This window comes from Staurois parvus, unplaced genomic scaffold, assembly GCF_062004578.1.
Source record: "Staurois parvus isolate SC_StPar_1 unplaced genomic scaffold, SC_StPar_1.0 ptg001518l, whole genome shotgun sequence".
NCBI lineage: Eukaryota > Metazoa > Chordata > Amphibia > Anura > Ranidae > Staurois > Staurois parvus.
In genome coordinates this window covers 430,951-449,235 of record NW_028319314.1, presented here as the reverse complement: position 1 = coordinate 449,235, position 18,285 = coordinate 430,951, and the positions used below count along the sequence as shown (strand labels likewise).

The 18,285-nt window shown below is 42.7% G+C and overlaps 1 protein-coding gene across 1 annotated transcript in view; it reads right to left on the bottom strand.

Moving 5' to 3' along the window:
- FOCAD (focadhesin) overlaps positions 1-18,285 on the bottom strand; it is a gene marked incomplete at its 3' end in the record, with an annotated part of 239,052 nt that overhangs the window by 141,875 nt on the left and 78,892 nt on the right. The gene's annotated exons all lie outside the window — the stretch shown is intronic.

The window sequence follows — 18,285 nt, the reverse complement described above, 5'->3', positions numbered from 1 at the left end:
CCCATTGCTGCTGCCAGGCCCGTAATCTGCCATGGGCCCCCGTACCGCCTCCTCATGCTGCTGCCAGGTCCAGAGTCTCTCATGGGTCCCTGTACGGCCTCCCATTGCTGCTGTCTCCATCGCCACACTCTGCCATGTGCCACTTTCAGGTCTCCTCACACTGCTGGTGTGTTCCATTTTGTCATAGGGTGCTGGCAGATTACGGGCCTCCCATTGCTGCTGCCAGGCCCGTAATCTGTCATGGGCCCCTGTACCGCCTCCTCATGCTGCTGCCAGGCCCGTAATCTGTCATGGGTCCCTGTACGGCCTCCCATTGCTGCTGTCTCCATCGCCACACTCTGCCATGTGCCACTTTCAGGTCTCCTCACACTGCTGGTGTGTTCCATTTTGTCATAGGGTGCTGGCAGATTACGGGCCTCCCATTGCTGCTGCCAGGCCCGTAATCTGCCATGGGCCCCCGTACCGCCTCCTCATGCTGCTGCCAGGTCCAGAGTCTCTCATGGGTCCCTGTACGGCCTCCCATTGCTGCTGTCTCCATCCATCGCCACACTCTGCCATGTGCCACTTTCAGGTCTCCTCACACTGCTGGTGTGTTCCATTTTGTCATAGGGTGCTGGCAGATTACGGGCCTCCCATTGCTGCTGCCAGGCCCGTAATCTGCCATGGGCCCCCGTACCGCCTCCTCATGCTGCTGCCAGGTCCAGAGTCTCTCATGGGTCCCTGTACGGCCTCCCATTGCTGCTGTCTCCATCGCCACACTCTGCCATGTGCCACTTTCAGGTCTCCTCACACTGCTGGTGGGTTCCATTTTGTAATAGGGTGCTGGCAGATTACGGGCCTCCCATTGCTGCTGCCAGGCCCGTAATCTGCCACGGGCCCCCGTACCGACTCCTCATGCTGTTGCCAGGCCCGTAATCTGTCATGGGCCCCTGTACCGCCTCCTCATGCTACTGCCAGGTCCAGAGTGTGTCATGGGTCCCTGTACGGCCTCCCATTGCTGCTGCCAGGCCCGTAATCTGCCATGGGCACCCGTACCGACTCCTCATGCTGCTGCCAGGCCCGTAATCTGTCATGGGCCCCTCTACCGCCTCCACATGCTGCTGCCAGGTCCAGAGTCTCTCATGGGTCCCTGTACGGCCTCCCATTGCTGCTGTCTCCATCGCCACACTCTGCCATGTGCCACTTTCAGGTCTCCTCACACTGCTGGTGGGTTCCATTTTGTCATAGGGTGCTGGCAGATTACGGGCCTCCCATTGCTGCTGCCAGGCCCGTAATCTGCCATGGGCCCCCGTACCGACTCCTCATGCTGCTGCCAGGCCCGTAATCTGTCATGGGCCCCTGTACCGCCTCCTCATGCTGCTGCCAGGTCCAGAGTGTGTCATGGGTCCCTGTACGGCCTCCCATTGCTGCTGTCTCCATCGCCACACTCTGCCATGTGCCACTTTCAGGTCTCCTCACACTGCTGGTGGGTTCCATTTTGTCATAGGGTGCTGGCAGATTACGGGCCTCCCATTGCTGCTGCCAGGCCCGTAATCTGCCATGGGCCCCCGTACCGACTCCTCTTGCTGCTGCCAGGCCCGTAATCTGTCATGGGCCCCTGTACCGCCTCCTCATGCTGCTGCCAGGTCCAGAGTGTGTCATGGGTCCCTGTACGGCCTCCCATTGCTGCTGTCTCCATCGCCACACTCTGCCATGTGCCACTTTCAGGTCTCCTCACACTGCTGGTGGGTTCCATTTTGTCATAGGGTGCTGTATGGCCTACCATTGCTGCTGCCTCCACCGCCACACTGTGGCTCCACACTCTGGTTTTGGCCCCGTGACTGCCCAAATGAGTGAAGTGTGCGGTGATTCTAAGATCGACGGCACTCATCTGCATGTCATACTGACTGACAGTATTATTTCTCTTCCCCAGCAGACTCCAAGGGCATTTAAATTAAAGGTACAGTGTTCTGCACTAATATAAAGGCTCTCTGAAGCCTAGAAACACCCTTTTTAAAGTTAAATTCGCAGCGAATATATTCGCCTCGAATCGAATTTATTCCTCGAATTCGCCGAATCAGCTGAATCTAATTTTTGAATACTTCGCTCATCTCTATGCTGTACCCTCACTTTCAGTGGTTCCTGAACTCTCCCTGCTTCTCCCAGGACCATTACAAATGACATGATGAAGAGTAAAAAAGAGCTTGGGAAACATCTGTCCTTTGATCTCCTCTACCAACTGTGAACCTAGAACAGCTCAGCTCTAAGCATTCTGGGTTCAGAGCTATCAAAATCCCAGCTGAAAAGCCAGGAACATAGTGAATCTAGCACAATCTGTTGCAGCAGAGGGCAGGGAAGATGTCTACATAAGGGTACCTGTCATCTGGCCAATGCTATCACTTCAGGGACTTGCTAGTGCCCCTGTTCTAGCAATAAAGGTAAATGCTGAAAGTAAAAGAAAAAAAGTGTTTAAAAAAGTATTATAATAAAATAGAACACAATTAAAAGCACTCCCATTGCCCCTCACACATATGAATGCAAACACTCGTGTAAAATGCAAATGTTTATGTAAGCTATTTTGCCACATGCAGGAGTGCATCTACCGCAAGGCAAACAAGGCATTTTCCTTGGGCGGCATTTTTCAGGGTGGTGGCGTCGCCCCCAGGCAGAAGGGACTAGTGGCATCTCAGCAGTGCTCGGGCGGGAGGGCATTCTCAGCAGTGCCCATCTTCTGTACTATGTCTGCAATCTCTGACCGTCTCCTGTACTATGTCTGCATTATCTGCCCATCTCCTGTTCAATGTCTGCAATCTCTGACCATCTCCTGCATTATGTCTGCAGTCTCTGACCATCTCCTGTACAACATCTGCAGTCTCTGACCATCTCCTGTACAACATCTGCAGTCTCTGACCAACTCCTGAGGTGGAGCTCTAATAGAGGAAGGAGCGACTTTCCAGATGAAGGGGTGGATCTTAAACAAGAACGGGTGGGACAAATTTAGATGGGGGGGAGCCCAATTTTAGTCTTGCCTAGGGCAGCACAAAACCAAAGATATACCACTGGCCACATTGCATATATTACCGCACACACTGGGGTGAGAGGAATAATTCTAGGTTCCTCGTGCTAAACTGATGAGCTGTAAAGGCATTAAAGCATACTTCATTGATAATTTTGGGTACTATTTTTTACCATCTCCCGGATTCACACAGTTTTAAGAATTTACATATTTGTTATCTATTTATTCAACACAACCACATCAAAAATTCATTTTAGTGTATTTTTATCCTAAAAATAAAGATTTAATAAACAGTTGTGCAGATATCATACAACATAAAAAATGCCAACCATACATCATTTTATTCTACAGGGCCTCTGCATTCAGAACACATAAACTGTTCTGATGGTTTTAAAGTGGAACTATACTTACATTCATTCCAGCGCTGCAGTGCCTCAGAGCTTCCTGCCAGCTGCCATGAGGCTTCCAGGTACAGAACTCCAGACATTTTAATTGGCTGGGTCTAGGTGAGGTCACTCTTGCACATGCATGCATTGTTGAAAAATTGTGTATGGCGGCAGACAGGTAAGAAGCTTAAATGCAGACGAGACATAATACATCAGTAGGTCTCTTCTGCATTAAAAATCCTGCCTGTTCCCCAACTTTTTTTTTCCATTTTAACACGTAAATTTTTATTTTTTTTTGTAAATTCATTATTTTGGATGTGATAGACATATCACAAAAATTAAAAAAAAGAAAAAAACATGTACATACAATGATACATGAATAACTACGTCTCGGAATGGGCATTCAAAAGCATTCATAAGGATAGTGCAATATCATACCCAACCAAAAATAAAGTCATTAGGCCTCATGCACACAGGGTGATTTGTAGCCACTTTTAGGGATGCCAGGAGTTTTTTTGTTTTTGTTTTTTTTTACAGCTTTCAAACGCCTCTCCATATTATCCTATGTGTCCATGCACACACAAACCTTTAGAAGTTTTCAGTAGCAGGAGGCTATTATGAGCTGTAAAAAAACACACAGCCAGTGCTTCCAGAAGCAGCATTTTGGCAGAAAAAAACGCTTGGTGTGTGTAAACGTGTCTAAAGGTGTCTAACGCGTGTTAACGTTAGGTGCATTTAGCGCTTGAACGTTAATTCATTTCAATGGCCACAATAAATTATTATTCTGACTAATGAAATTAACCCCAAATGCTGGAAGCCTGTAAACGCACCTACATGCTTGTAAAAGCGTTAGACGTCTTTTCAAGCGTCAGGTGTTTTTTCTGCCAAAACGCTGCTGCCAAGAGGAGGAATGTTTACAAAACGTCCTGTGTGCATGAGGCCTTTAACCCATCTCCAATGAAAAATCCTCATATAGTTTTTTATTATTTATCCTGTTACCTAGAACTTAGCAGAGGGATAGTTAAAGAAAAGGTAGAATGGTTGAAATTTTTCATCTCTATGGTATAATGTCATTGAAAGTCTTTACCATTTTTATTTTAACATGAGTGTGAAAAATGAAAAATTTGCCCCAAAGGGTAAGTGGTTAATGACTGGGATTGAAACACCATAAATAAATGTTTAGTGAAAGTCACATGTACTGATTTATAAATAAGCCACAAAGTGCATGTATAACTAAAGGCCAAAGGCCAGGTTACACTTTTCTGACTAATAGCTAATGTTCCCCTAAGATAATGTAGGCATCAGGAGGGTGTGCTCAGTTTGTAAATGTTCATGTTTAACCAATAAGGACCTGTATGTTTATGCCATTATCATTCCAAAGAGCAATCTTTCAACAACTATATCTTCCAACAGCTAACTCTTTTATATACATTTTGTTAGAGTCAGTGTACCCGGCTTTTGTTATTACATATAGTTAATGATTCATAAAAGCGATTAACCAACATAGTGGAGAAGAAGTTAAATATTGGTTAAAACAGGTAATTAATAGCCCAATTTTAATCCCAAACTTCCTGGTATTTAGCACAGAACTATTCAATATTTATATGAAAAGGATTAAGTTTGAATAAGAAGTAAGCAAACATCATCAGGAGGTGTAAATGATGGCTGAGAGTGCAAATGTACTAAAAGGTAGTAGAAGTTAGTAGGTTGTTGCAGTGCCAGGTGTCTGCAGAAGGAGGATGGGAGATAGAATTACATGTATCTAATCCCAAAAACAACGTTTCAAAGCATTACAGATTTCTAGTGCCTATATATGGTGGCAGCATAAGCTTTTTTTTTCCATTTTCACGTGAGGTTCCTGCCAGTAACACACTACTGTCCAAGAGTGAGTCCATTTGGAAGAAGGTTCTATTGTTACATCAAGATTGCACTTGCTACTTCAGCCATCTTATATTTGTTGTTTTTTAACCATTGTTCTATGAAAAATGGATGTCTTTGAATATTTGTAATAAAAATTATGTTTTTCTTGCTTTAGTATGTTGCCCTAAAACTTGGGGAAAATCCTTCTTCTGTCCAAGAGTGACAACACTCTCTCTCTGTACTGTACATAAGCAGGAGCAGCATCAACATCCATGCTGCGAACATTTAGGGCAAAGTGAGTGTTTTTAGTCCCCCCTTTCCCAACACATTTATACTCCCCATTCCTGCACTGCCCAATACCCTGTTGCTCTGTAGCCCTAACCCTGTGGAAGCTTTGTGTCAGATATTGTCGGTTTACAGAGTTGATAAAGTCATACCATCTTTCATATGACAGTGCTCCTTGCAAATGACTGAATAGGCAAAATGAATGGGTCTTCACATTGAACCTTACCCTAGCCCTAAAATGTAACCAACTAAACATTAACATTAACCTTAAAAACTTAGTCCTTTGATTCAAACATTAACCTAATGAAATCCCCAATTTATTACCCCTACACTAGTACTTACCATATCTATAGTTGTACACATAAATATTAAAATCTACCAGTCCCTCATTAAGAGTTGACAGGTCCCGTATCAGCCCATATCATAGAAAAGCATATGTGGTAACAAGCAGGACAGAACTGGTATTAGCAATACATAGTAAGTTAAAGTGGTTGTAAAGGCTCAAGGTTTTTTACCTTCACGCATACTAAAAGTAATTGCCCCCCTAATGACTGGTTGTGCCACCCTTGGCAGCAACAACTGCAATCAAGTGTTTGCAATAACTGGCAATGAGTCTTTCACATCGCTGTGGAGGAATTTTGGTCCACTTTTCTTTGCAGAACTGATTTAATTCAGCCACATTAGAAGGTGTTTGAATATGAATGGCCTGTTTAAGGTCATGCCACAGCATCTCAATTGGATTTAATTCCAGACATTCACTAGGCCAATCCAAAATCTTAATTTTTTTTTTTGAGCCATTCAGAAGTAGACTTAGTGGCTAAATGGTTAGCACTTCCGCCTGCCAGCACTAGGGTCATTGGCTTGAATCCAAATCATGGCACCACCTGCCTGGAGTTTGCATGTTCTCCCTGTGCCTGCGTGAGTTTCCTCCAGATACTCTGGTTTCCTCCCACACTCCAAAGGCATGGTGGCAGGTTAACTGGCTCCTGTCTAAATTGGCCCTAGTATGTGTATGTATGAATGCGAGTTAGGGACCTTAGCTTGTACATTCCTTAAGGGGTTGGGACAGATGTGAAAGTATAATATATACAGTTGTGTCCAAAATAATAGCAGTCATACATCACTAACCTGATCAATCACTGTTTTTGGTAGAAATGATATTTCTACATGGCAAATAATTTACTAGCAGGTGTAGTAGAGTATTTGAATGGATAGGAGAATAGCCAAAATGGCAAGGACTCAGCCAACAATCAGCTCCAGGAAGATCAAAGAAGGTCTAAAGGGAGGAGCTTCACCGACCGAACGTTCTGACGTTATATCCGGCGCGGGCGCCATCTTGGTGCACCTGGTCCCGAATACAGTACACCCTCTGAGTGGTGTAAAGGCCTGATTTGTTTGAGAAGCATGTGAGTACGTATTTCATCTTTTACTGTTTGAATAAAGTGGTTTTACACTATGCAAGCTCTCTTTCCTCATTTGTGCTCGTGAGGGGGGGAGACTCACCGATACCACCAACGATCTGCATAGGAACTAAGAGGAGGAGAAGTCTAATACTATCATTCGGGGAATCCATCAGCAGAGGGATCCATCCACGCTCAGGGGTATAGAGCGATTATATACCCAAGGCTCGTTGGTCCTGTGGGGCCTGGGCAGGAAGGTGAGGGGGCACTCCACCTGTCTGAGGATTGGCACCTGTAGTGTCGACAGATTGGCACTCCATCTATTTGAGGAGGGGGGCACTCCACCTGTCTGATGATTGGCACTTGCAGTGTACACCTGCATGACTTTATTTTTCACATGGACACTATTCATGTCATTGTGTTTTAGTCACTCTATTGTGTGTATCACGCATATATCACTCAATAGTTATATGTGATAAGTCATTTGTATTACATCTAGGGCTGTAAGGCTATATAAGCGCCGCACTGTTTTCTACTTCCATTCCCTGCTTATTGTGGGTGCTTAGATTGTGGCACCAGTAGTGCTGGCTGCTGTATCCTAGTAGTTTATCTGGAGGCACAGGAGATACCTCTTTTTATTTCTAAAGTTCCCTGTGATTACTGTTACAATTAGAAGACGCCTATGTGAAGCCAACCTGTCTGCGAGAAGCCTCCGCAAAGTCCCACTGTTGAAAAAAAGACATGTGCTGAAGAGGTTACAATTTGCCAAAGAGCACATTGACTGGCCTAAAGAGAAATGGCGCAACATTTTGTGGACTGATGAAAGTAAGATTGTTCTTTTTGGATCTAGTGGCCGGAGACAGTTTGTCAGACGACCTCCAAACACTGAATTCAAGCCACAGTACACTGTGAAGACAGTAATGCATGGTTGCGCAAGCATCATGATATGGGGATGTTTCTCATACTACGGTGTTGGGCCTATTTATCGCATACCAGGGATCATGGATGAGTTTGAATACATCAGAATACTTGAAGAGGTCATGCTGTCTTATATTGAAGAGGAAATGCCCTTGAAATGGGTGTTTCAACAAGAAAACGACACCAAACACACCAGTAAATGTGCAACATCTTGGTTCCAGACCAACAAGATTGACGTTATGGAGTGGCCAGCCCAATCCCCAGATCTTAATCCAATAGAAAATTTGTGGGGTGACATCAAAAATGCAGTTTCTGAGGCAAAACCAAGAAATAGAGAAGAACTGTGGAATGTAGTCCAATCATCCTGGGCTGGAATACCTGTTCACAGGGGCCAGAAGTTGGTTGACTCCATGCAACACAGATGTACAGCAGTTCTCAGAAACAGTGCTTATACAACTAAATATTATTTAAGTGATTCAAAGGAAAGCAAAATCTTCAAACATTTTTCAGTTTATATAGTGAATGTTTGAGTTTGTAAAGAAGAATACAAACACTGCTATTTTTTTTGAACCGTCTAATATCCACTTTTCTTCAATTTTTTTTAGAGGAACAACACAAATTTGATATATTTTTCTTCATGTTTTGATTTGGAATAGAATGTGTAGTGTTCCCAATGCATTTGTGTTTATGGAAAAAAAAGCTATTAGAAGGATTTTGAGCTTTATTCACTTTTTTCAACACACTGCTATTATTTTGAACACAGCTGTATATGTAAAGCGCTGCATAAATTGACAGTGTTATATAAGTACCTGTAATAAAAAAAAAAAATAAAAAATAGACTTGCTAGTGTGTTTCAAATCATTGTCCTACTGGATAACCCAAGTGATCTTGAAGTCACAAACTGATGGCCGGACATTTTCCTTCAGGATTTTCTGGTTAGAACGCAGAATTCATGATTCCATCAATTATGGAAAGTCGTCCAGGTGCAAAGCAGCCCCAGACCAGATCATTGTCCTACTACATAATCTAAGTGCGCTTGAGCTTAAGTTCACAAACTGATGGCTGGACGTTCTCCTTCAAGATGTTCTGGCAGTGTGCAGAACTCATGGGTCCATCAATTATGGGAAGTTGACCAGGTCCTGAAGTTGCAAAGCAGCCCCAGACCATCATACTGCCACCACCATGTTTGACTGTTGGTATGATGTTATTTTTATGTAATGCTATGTTAGTTTTACACCAGATGTAATGGGATGCACGCCTTCCAAAAAGTTAAACTTTTGTCTTATCAGTCCACAGAATATTTGCTCATACGTTTTGGGGACAATCAAGATGTTGTTTGACAAATGTGAGACAAGCCTTTGTGTTTTTTGGTCAGCAGTGGGCTTTTGCCTCAGAATTCTCCCACGGATGCCATTTTTTGCCCAGTGTCTCTTATTGTTGCATCATGAACACTGACCTTAATAGATAAGTTTACCTTTCTTAACATGTTACACCCATATTCAGGGTAAGGGTCAATGACCAGAGGGTCGTATTGCCGGAGGTGACCAAAGTCATTGTAGGCAGGCAGCAGGGACAGTTCAAAGAACTAAGTTTCACATGGTTCTTTGTAAATGGAGAAACAGTTGAATGATGCTTCCTCTATACTGTGTGGCAGGAAAGAAAGCAAGAAGGGTGTGCATGCAATGCTTCACTCAGCAAATGATGTTCAGTCCCAAAGCAAAAAAACATTTTACGGAAAAGTCAGCAGGAAGCAGGGAAATATGCCGCTAAGCACTTACAACACAGGCACTCTGCCCGGTTAGCCTACACTGACTGAGTTTCCAGAGACAGGGCAAGCACATATGCACTGCCAGCCGCTCTGAACCTAGAAAGTGCCCCACAGCTACAGTGGGGATCGAAAGTTTGGGCACCCCAGCAGTGCATGCTATAAATTCTGCAGGGTGCCCAAACTTTTGCAGACGCCATTTTTTTGTTTTCTGTTATTTTGAAAGTGTAAATGATGGAAATAAAATCTAACTTTTGTTGACATATTATAAGAATGTCTAATCTGTAATTTGATGCCTTTTGGAGATTTTTCCATCTTTCCTTGGCTTCTTTATGCACATTAATACAAATTTTTAGCTGGGGTGCCCAAACTTTCGATCCCCACTGTAGCTATTACTAGAACTGTATCCAGAAAGATTCCTGGAATAAAATGTCTGAAGGACATTTCCAGGCTAACCCTGCAATGTCCAGTCGAGTGGGATCAAGATGTGGTACTACAAAAGCCAAGTTGAGCATGACTACACGAATAGCTGCAAAGAGAAGAGAAAACCTTCAGCAGTGATACAGATACAAGATAGAAAAATATGATGAAAAATATTGTTGGAAAAAAATCACAAGTTAGACTTACAACTGCAGAGCTGAAAAAAAGATTTCTATCACCCAAGAAACTAGCAAAAACGTAGCCATGCTGGCAGTAGAAGGGGTTATACCCTTGGCAGGCCTACAGGTTTTTTGTTTGCCAGTAGCCAGAACTCCAGTAGGTGGCAGTGCAACCCAAAAGGTAAAAGACGTTATATGTACCTCAGTGGACCAGAAAATTGCTCTTATGTTTACACAACTGAAGCAGGAAGACCTATTAATGTAGACCAGATAAAAGTAGATCTAAACTTAATCACTTAAATCTCATAAAAGCTTTAACATGTTAATGTAATTTCAAAATTTGCTATCAGTCCTTTTAAATATGCAGATTTCACTAAAATGATCAAAATAATATCTGGAGATCATGCCAATAGGGTGCTTGGTAGGTATTCTGTTATGGGGCGACAACCATTTTCCAGTTGTACTCCTATGTTATCACCCTGTCACACACCTTTGGTTGAGACTACAAGAGATTGTGCAGACATTGCGCAATCATTGCCCACCACTGGCACTAACAGGAGCCTGATCCAGAGCAATGATTTTCAGTAAATGCTGGACTATATAACACTGAGAGACAGAATAGCAACAAAAAATTTAAAGGAAATGCATATCTAACAAATTATGCACCGATTTGCATGTTCATGAGGGAAAGAAGTATTTGATCCCCTTCACAAAACATGACTTAATACTTAGTGGCAAATTGGTTGTTGGCAATCACAGAGGTCAGACATTTCCTGTAGTTGGCCACCGGGTTTGCACACATCTCAGCAGGGATTTTGTCCCACTCCTCTTGGCAGATCCTCTCCAAGTCATTAAGGTTTGGTGGCTGATGTTTGGCAACTTGAACTTTCAGCTCCCTCCACAGATTTTCAATTGGATTAGGGTCTGGAGACTGGTTAGGCCAGGGGTCTGCAACCTTTAAGACATAAAGAGCCACTTGGACCCGTTTCCGAAGGGAAAAAAAAGACTGGGAGCCGCAAAACCATTGCAACATTTATAACAAATCCGACACTGCATATATTGCAAAAAGCACTCTGGTCATGAAGGGGGTTTAAGGGCCCAGTAAGCAAAGTGTTAATCAGGGCCACAGTGTATCTTCATAATCACAATCATAGCCTTAGGTCAGTGGTGGGCAACCTTTTTTTTCAACTGAGCCAAATCTCGCCAAAACCACGATTGAAATTTATTTTGACAGCCACATTTTTAAAACTGAAAATACATCTCCCATATAGTAATTCATCCCCCATAGTAATTTATCCCCCATATAGTAATTCATCCCCCATATAGTAATTCATCCCCCATATAGTAATTCATCCCCCATAGTAATTCATCCCCCACATAGTAATTCATCCCCCATAGTAATTCATCCCCCATATAGTAATTCATCCCCCATATAGTAATTCTTCCCCCATATAGTAATTGATCCCCCATATAGTAATTCTTCCCCCATATAGTAATTCATCCCCCATAGTAATTCATCCCCCATATAGTAATTCATCCCCCATATAGTAATTCATCCCCCACATAGTAATTCATCCCCCACATAGTAATTCATCCCCCATAGTAATTCATCCCCCATAGTAATTCATCCCCCATATAGTAATTCATCCCCCATATAGTAATTCTTCCCCCATAGTAATTCATCCCCCATATAGTAATTCTTCCCCCATAGTAATTCATCCCCCATATAGTAATTCTTCCCCCATAGTAATTCATCCCCCACATAGTAATTCATTCCCCATAGTAATTCATCCCCCACATAGTAATTCATCCCCCACATAGTAATTCATCCCCCACATAGTAATTCATCCCCCACACAGTAATTCATCCCCCACATAGTAATTCATCCCCCATATTGTCTCAATTCACTTACCTTTGCTCCGCGCGTTCCTCTCGCTGTGTTCCCACGCCGTTCTGGTCTTCAGGGCGGACTGAGAGAGGAGTTCGTCACTCTGCCCCGCCTACATCCTGGCTGCCCCACCTACATCCTGACAGCCAATGTTCCACGCTCCGCGGGCCGGATTTTTGAGGAGGGAGGGGAGCGGGCGCCCGGCACACAGAAGAGCCGCATGTGGCTCGCGATCTGCGGCTTGCCGACCACCTGGTGGGCAGTGTGCTCCGGAGCCGCAGCAAAGATGAAAAAGAGCCGCATGCGGCTCTGGAGCCGCGGGTTGCCGACACCCGGGTTAGGCCATTCCAGGACCTTAATGAGCTTCTTCTTGAGCCACTCCTTTGTTGCCTTGGCTGTGTGTTTTGGGTCATTGTCATGCTGGAACACCCATCCACGACCCATTTTCAATGCCCTGGCTAAGGGAAGAAGGTTTTCACCCAAGATTTGATGGTAGATTGCCCCATCCATTGTCCCTCTGATGCTGTGCAGTTGTCCTGTCCCCTTAGCAGAAAAACACCCCCAAAGCAGAATGATTCCACCACGTTTGACAGTTGGGATGGTGTTCTTGGGGTCATAGGCAGCATTCCACCTCCTACAAACACGGCGAGATGAGTTGATGCCAAAGAACTCGATTTTGGTCTCGTGACCACAACACTTTCAAACAGTCCTCCTCTGCATCATTCAGATGTTCAGTGGCAAACTTCAGAAGGGCCTGGACATGTGCTTCCTTGAGCAGAGGGACCTTGCGGGCACTGCAGGATTTTAATCCTTGTCGGTGTAGCGTGTTACCAATTATTTTCTTGGTAACAGTGGTCCCAGCTGCCTGGAGATTATTGACAAGACCCTCACGTTTAGTTATGGGATGATTCCTCACTGTTCTCATGATCATTGACACTCCACAAGGTGAGATCTTGCATGGTGCACCAGACCTAGGGAGACTGACAGTTGTTTTGTGTTTCTTCCATTTGTGAATGATTGCACCAACTGTTCTCAGCTTCTCACCAAACTGCTTGGTGATAGTTTGGTAGCCCAGTCCAGCCTTGTGTAGGTCTACAATCTTGTCCCTGACATCCTTGGACAGCTCTGTGGTCTTTGCCATGGTGGAGAGTTTGGAATGTGATTGTTTGATTGCTCCTGTGGACAAGTGTCTTTTATACAGGTAACAAAATGAGATTAGCAGCACTCCCTTTAAGAGACTGCTTCTAATCTCAGCTTGTTACCTGTATGAAAGACACCTGGTAGCCAGAAAACTTGCTGAATGATAGGGGATCAAATACTTATTTCCCTCATGAATGTGCAAATCAGTGCATCATTTGTTAGACATGCATTTCTTTGGAATTTGTTGTTGCTATTCTGTCTCTCAGTGTTACAATACACCTACCATTCAATTTTTAGACTGATAATTTCTTTTTTAGTGGGCAAACATTCAAAATCAGCAGGGGATCAAATACTTCTTTCCTTCACTGTAGGTAGCAGCAACAGGGCATCTAACTGGTTCAACAAGTGAGAAAGTGGCACCATGAAAGAAAGTAAGCAGCCTTATAGAGACTGTTGCTTGCAAGTTGTTGTATGACATGGTCGTAATAGCTTTTATTAGTTAACTATATGAATAGAAGATCATTTTTGATTTGTTATAGCTGGTTAATGACCATCTTATTGATCATTACTGATCTTCTATATATTCCTTCTTCTTGGGATATCACTGAACCAACACGCAGTAGCACACTGTCATTTATGCTAGTTCTGCAACTGTACTCAATATTACTACAGAATCCCTGTTATGTGTGAACTGTTTCATTAACAAACATGGACTGCAGCATGTCTGTGTGCAACATTGTAATCCTGTTCTTTAGAATTGCTTCCATCTGATGCAGACTCCACTAGAGGTGTTTTTGCATTGCGTGAGATGCTCTTCTGTAATTCAATGCCAGTGTGTGTATAGAGAAAATCCATGTTAAGCAGTGTATAACAAACTAGCAATAGAGTTATGCAAAGAAAAAAAGCATTTTACATATGCTCTGTCCAGGAGTGTCCTGCCTGAAAGTCACAATACTGTATAAAAGATATTAAACCTGTTTGAGTGCGGTACTAACCAGGAGGTATGAATATTTTGTTAATCTGAAAAAAATGCCACTATTTGGAATACACTACACAAAAAGATATGCTAAAGTTACAGGAAAGTTTGACTAAAGCAACAAAAACATTTTTGATTAAGTCAATTTGCATTTAGAATAGATTTAGCTGCCCTTTAGCGACTTGTGTATATGTACAGTTATATGTTCAGTCAAAACGTAAATGACAACGAAAAAAAAAAATAAACATGATGCAACCGTAACTCACTTCTGGGGAAAATCATGCTCATTTGTGGAAAATCTAAGCACATATTTGGTGAAAATAATCCAAAAGTCATTCTCTCGCGATAAACACAGTTTAAAGGATTTGAAGGGAACTAAGCAAACATTCACAAAATCATTAAGGACAAAATTCTGTGTGGTGCACACAGAATCAGGTGCAGCTGTGCATAGTAACCAATCAGCTTCTAACCCCTGGTTCACTTATCTGCGTTCCTGCGGTCTGCGTTTTGCGCGGGCATGAGAGCCCATTCATTTGAATGGACTCCCGTGCCCCGGGGCACGCAGGGAAGAAGTCCCTGCACTTCTTCTGAAAACGCAGCCCACAGGGGAACCTCGGTTCCCAGTACAGTTGCAATTTCCAGTGTGGGCGGCGTGCCATTAGAACTAATGGCACCCGCCCGCGTGTCCGCATTCCTCTGTGCGGGTGGTGCGGCTGCACAGATTTTTGTGCTGATCCACAGCGGCACCACCCGCACATATGTGAACCTAGCTTTACTCCTGCTTGTTCAATTAAGCTTTGACAATAAAACCTGGAAGCTGATTGGTTTCCATGCAGAGCAGCACCAGATTTTGAGCTCTCCAGTTTTAGTAAATCAACCCAAAATTGCCTGTATTACTTTTATGTACAGCACGCCGATACTCATTTATCTTGTACATACTGGCACAAATTACGCAGCTAAAAGGCATAGCTACAGTAACCAGCTGAAGCTAAAATGGCTCACAATGCCATGCATACCCTGTCCTGGCACTGTTTATTATGATCTGAGTGCTTTCCCGGTATGCTACAAGCATGCCAGTCTCTGCAAAACAGTTGCTTTGTCTACATTGGTGCATGCGTCATGTGCAGCTGGCAACAAAACACAGCAGCCAAAGAGGTGTATGCCAAGGACAGCCATCTGACCAATATGCTGGATGGCGAGATTTCCCACCTTTCATGTTGGACTTCTCTGTGTGGACCAGCTGCTCTGTTGGGAAATCTGGAATCAATGCTATGCATACGCTACTCAACACCCCTGTGGCCTCTGCAAACATTAACCCTTACACAGCCACAGTGTATGAAACAAAGAACATAGTCAAATTAACCAAAGTCTGCAAACTGGTTTACTTGTTCCATATACTATGCAACGCTGTGTCAATCAATTAGTCTTAAGAACTGTAACACATAAGCAATGTTAATGTGGGGTAACTAGAGCCATTCAGTTTCCTGATGACACAGAATGGCAGCCAATAAGTAGTTCTGTGTTAACTAGGCGAAGAATAAACGTGTTTCTAAAGTCACCGCCAGCTGTGGGCTGATGTTTCCCCTGATAACATTACATTAGACAGGATAAAGGCTGTATTATGGCATCACTATGCATTTTAGAAAAAATGATAGGCTGAACACGATCACATTGAACAAGATTATACCTCTAAAGCATGTTTTGAAAAAGGCCTTGCGTGACCCTGGATTCAGAACACAGCAGTGTGGATTAGGAAAAGTATACCTATCCCCTGCAATTGCAGTTCCAGCAAAATCTGATATTGTTAGGAAATGTAGTGAGTGACACAGTATGTAAGAATTATTCATATATTGTTTATATACAGTATAAATAACATATGCCATCTTTAGACAGATTCATGGGTAAGGTTGTATTTCTTGCAAATTTATGTCCACAGCAGTAGGACATGCCTAGTACAAGACCCTACAAAATAAAGTATACATGGAAAGACAAACTGGTTTGTGACAGCTCCATTCAGCTGTACATACTGTATATGGTTTCCTCCAACAATTAAAGTTTATGATCACCTTAACAGGATTCATTCTGCATTTATCTTCCTGTCAACTATGTATATACTATTTTTGTCCAATCTCTCTGATGGTCATAGCAGCATTGTTGCCACATGTTCCATACTGTGTGTATATACAGTGCTCAGCATAAATGCGTAAACCCCTTTTGAAAATTAACATTTTAATCAATACTGAGTTTTATAGAACATTTGTTTAGCTCATTACATGAAAGTAAGATTAATAATATAACTTCGATTACAAAAGCTTCAGTTTTACTCAAATTAAGTGATGTAAAAATTAATACACCCCACAACAAAAACTACTACATCTAGTATTTTGTATGCCTTCCATGATTTGTAAGGACAGCACCAAGTCTTCTTGTCTCTTCTGAACCTAATCAAACACCTACAGGGAATTCTGATCAGGAGACATACTTGGCCACTGCATCACGTTCAACTTGTTCTTCTTCAGAAATGCAGCAGTGACCTTATATGTTTGTTTTGGTTAATTTTCGTGTTGGAAAAGTACACAACGACCAAGAGCAGGGAGTGATGGTAGCAACTTCTCTTTCAATATAGAGCAGTACATCTGTGAATTCATGATACATCAATTAAATGCTGCTCTCTGCAACCAGCAACACTCATGCAGCCCCACAGAAGGACACTGCCACAACCATGTTTCACTGTAGGCACCATGCATCTTTCTTTGTACTCCTCACCTTTTCGACACCATACAGTTTTGAAGCCATCAGTTCCAAAAACATTTATCTTGGTCTCATCACTCCACTTGGTCTCATCACTCCAGGAGTACAGAGTCCCAGTAGTCGTCTTCTTTTTCAGCATGGGCCCTGGCAAATTCTAGGTGGGCTTCTTTTGTGCATAGACATTATGAGAGGTTCCTTCATGGATAACACCCATGATCACCCAAGTTTTCCTTTCTACTGCTTTAGCTAACTGCAGTGAACTTGCATGGCAATTTTCTGCAACCCTTCTCATCAGAAGATGCTCCTGTCGAGGTGTTAACTTCTGTGGATGGACTGGCTGTCTCTGAAATGGTTGCAGTTCCATCTGTTACATTTTAGTATCACTTTTGCTACAATATTACAGGTTTTCTTTGTTAAGTAATGTCCTTTTATAATCAACTGTCTGCAGGACACCTGTTTAATGAATAATTAGACTCACTTGTAGTTGAATTCTCACCAATTAAGATTTTGTTGTCTAAAATTTAGCTTTGCTCCTAAGACTTTCATTGGGTGTATTCATTTTTGCAGCATGGTCTTAAATGAATCTGTTAGGAAAAACACTTTTTAGTGAGTCCAAATTAACAAATCTTGTTTGCAGTCAAAGGTCTGCATTTGTGGGAGTATTTTGCAGTGTAGAGTCCCATAGAAAATGTTGATTATGAAAGTAAAGGTTTTCTGACAAATCTGTTGGGGTGTACTCATTTATGCTGAGCACTGTATGTGCCTTTCTACTTACTGCAAAGTGCTGTGCTTTCTGTATATATATTTTTAGAGCTTAAGAAGCCAGTTCTTCAGTTCCTAGAGTGTTAGTAAGACTCCCAGCATTTACAACTTTTCACACCTTAACCACTTTCTGCCCAGCCAACATTCATAAAAGGCTGGGTGGATGCTTCCTAGTTCCAGAAAGACATACCCATACGTACTCTCAGAAGCATGCGCCCACTACACAATCTGTGATGTGTATCGCTATACTCGGTAGCAGAATGTGTTTTGTGGTGTAATTCGTAGTATGTCCATGCTACGTGTGAGAACTATCTAATTAAATTGCCATCTTTGTATTACAAAATAAATTTTTTTTTTTTTTCAAGTGGAGTCTGACTCAAAATGTGTATTCCTTTAACTTATAAGGGCTCTGCTAGATGAATATCAATATAAAATGATGCTTAATTTAAAGTCCTTGTCTACAACTAGGTAAAATGTTCAATTAGTCATTCAGGCTTTGCAGATCTTCATGGGCTAAGCAGGATGTAGGACCCTGTTGAAAAAAATTTTATTATTCAACC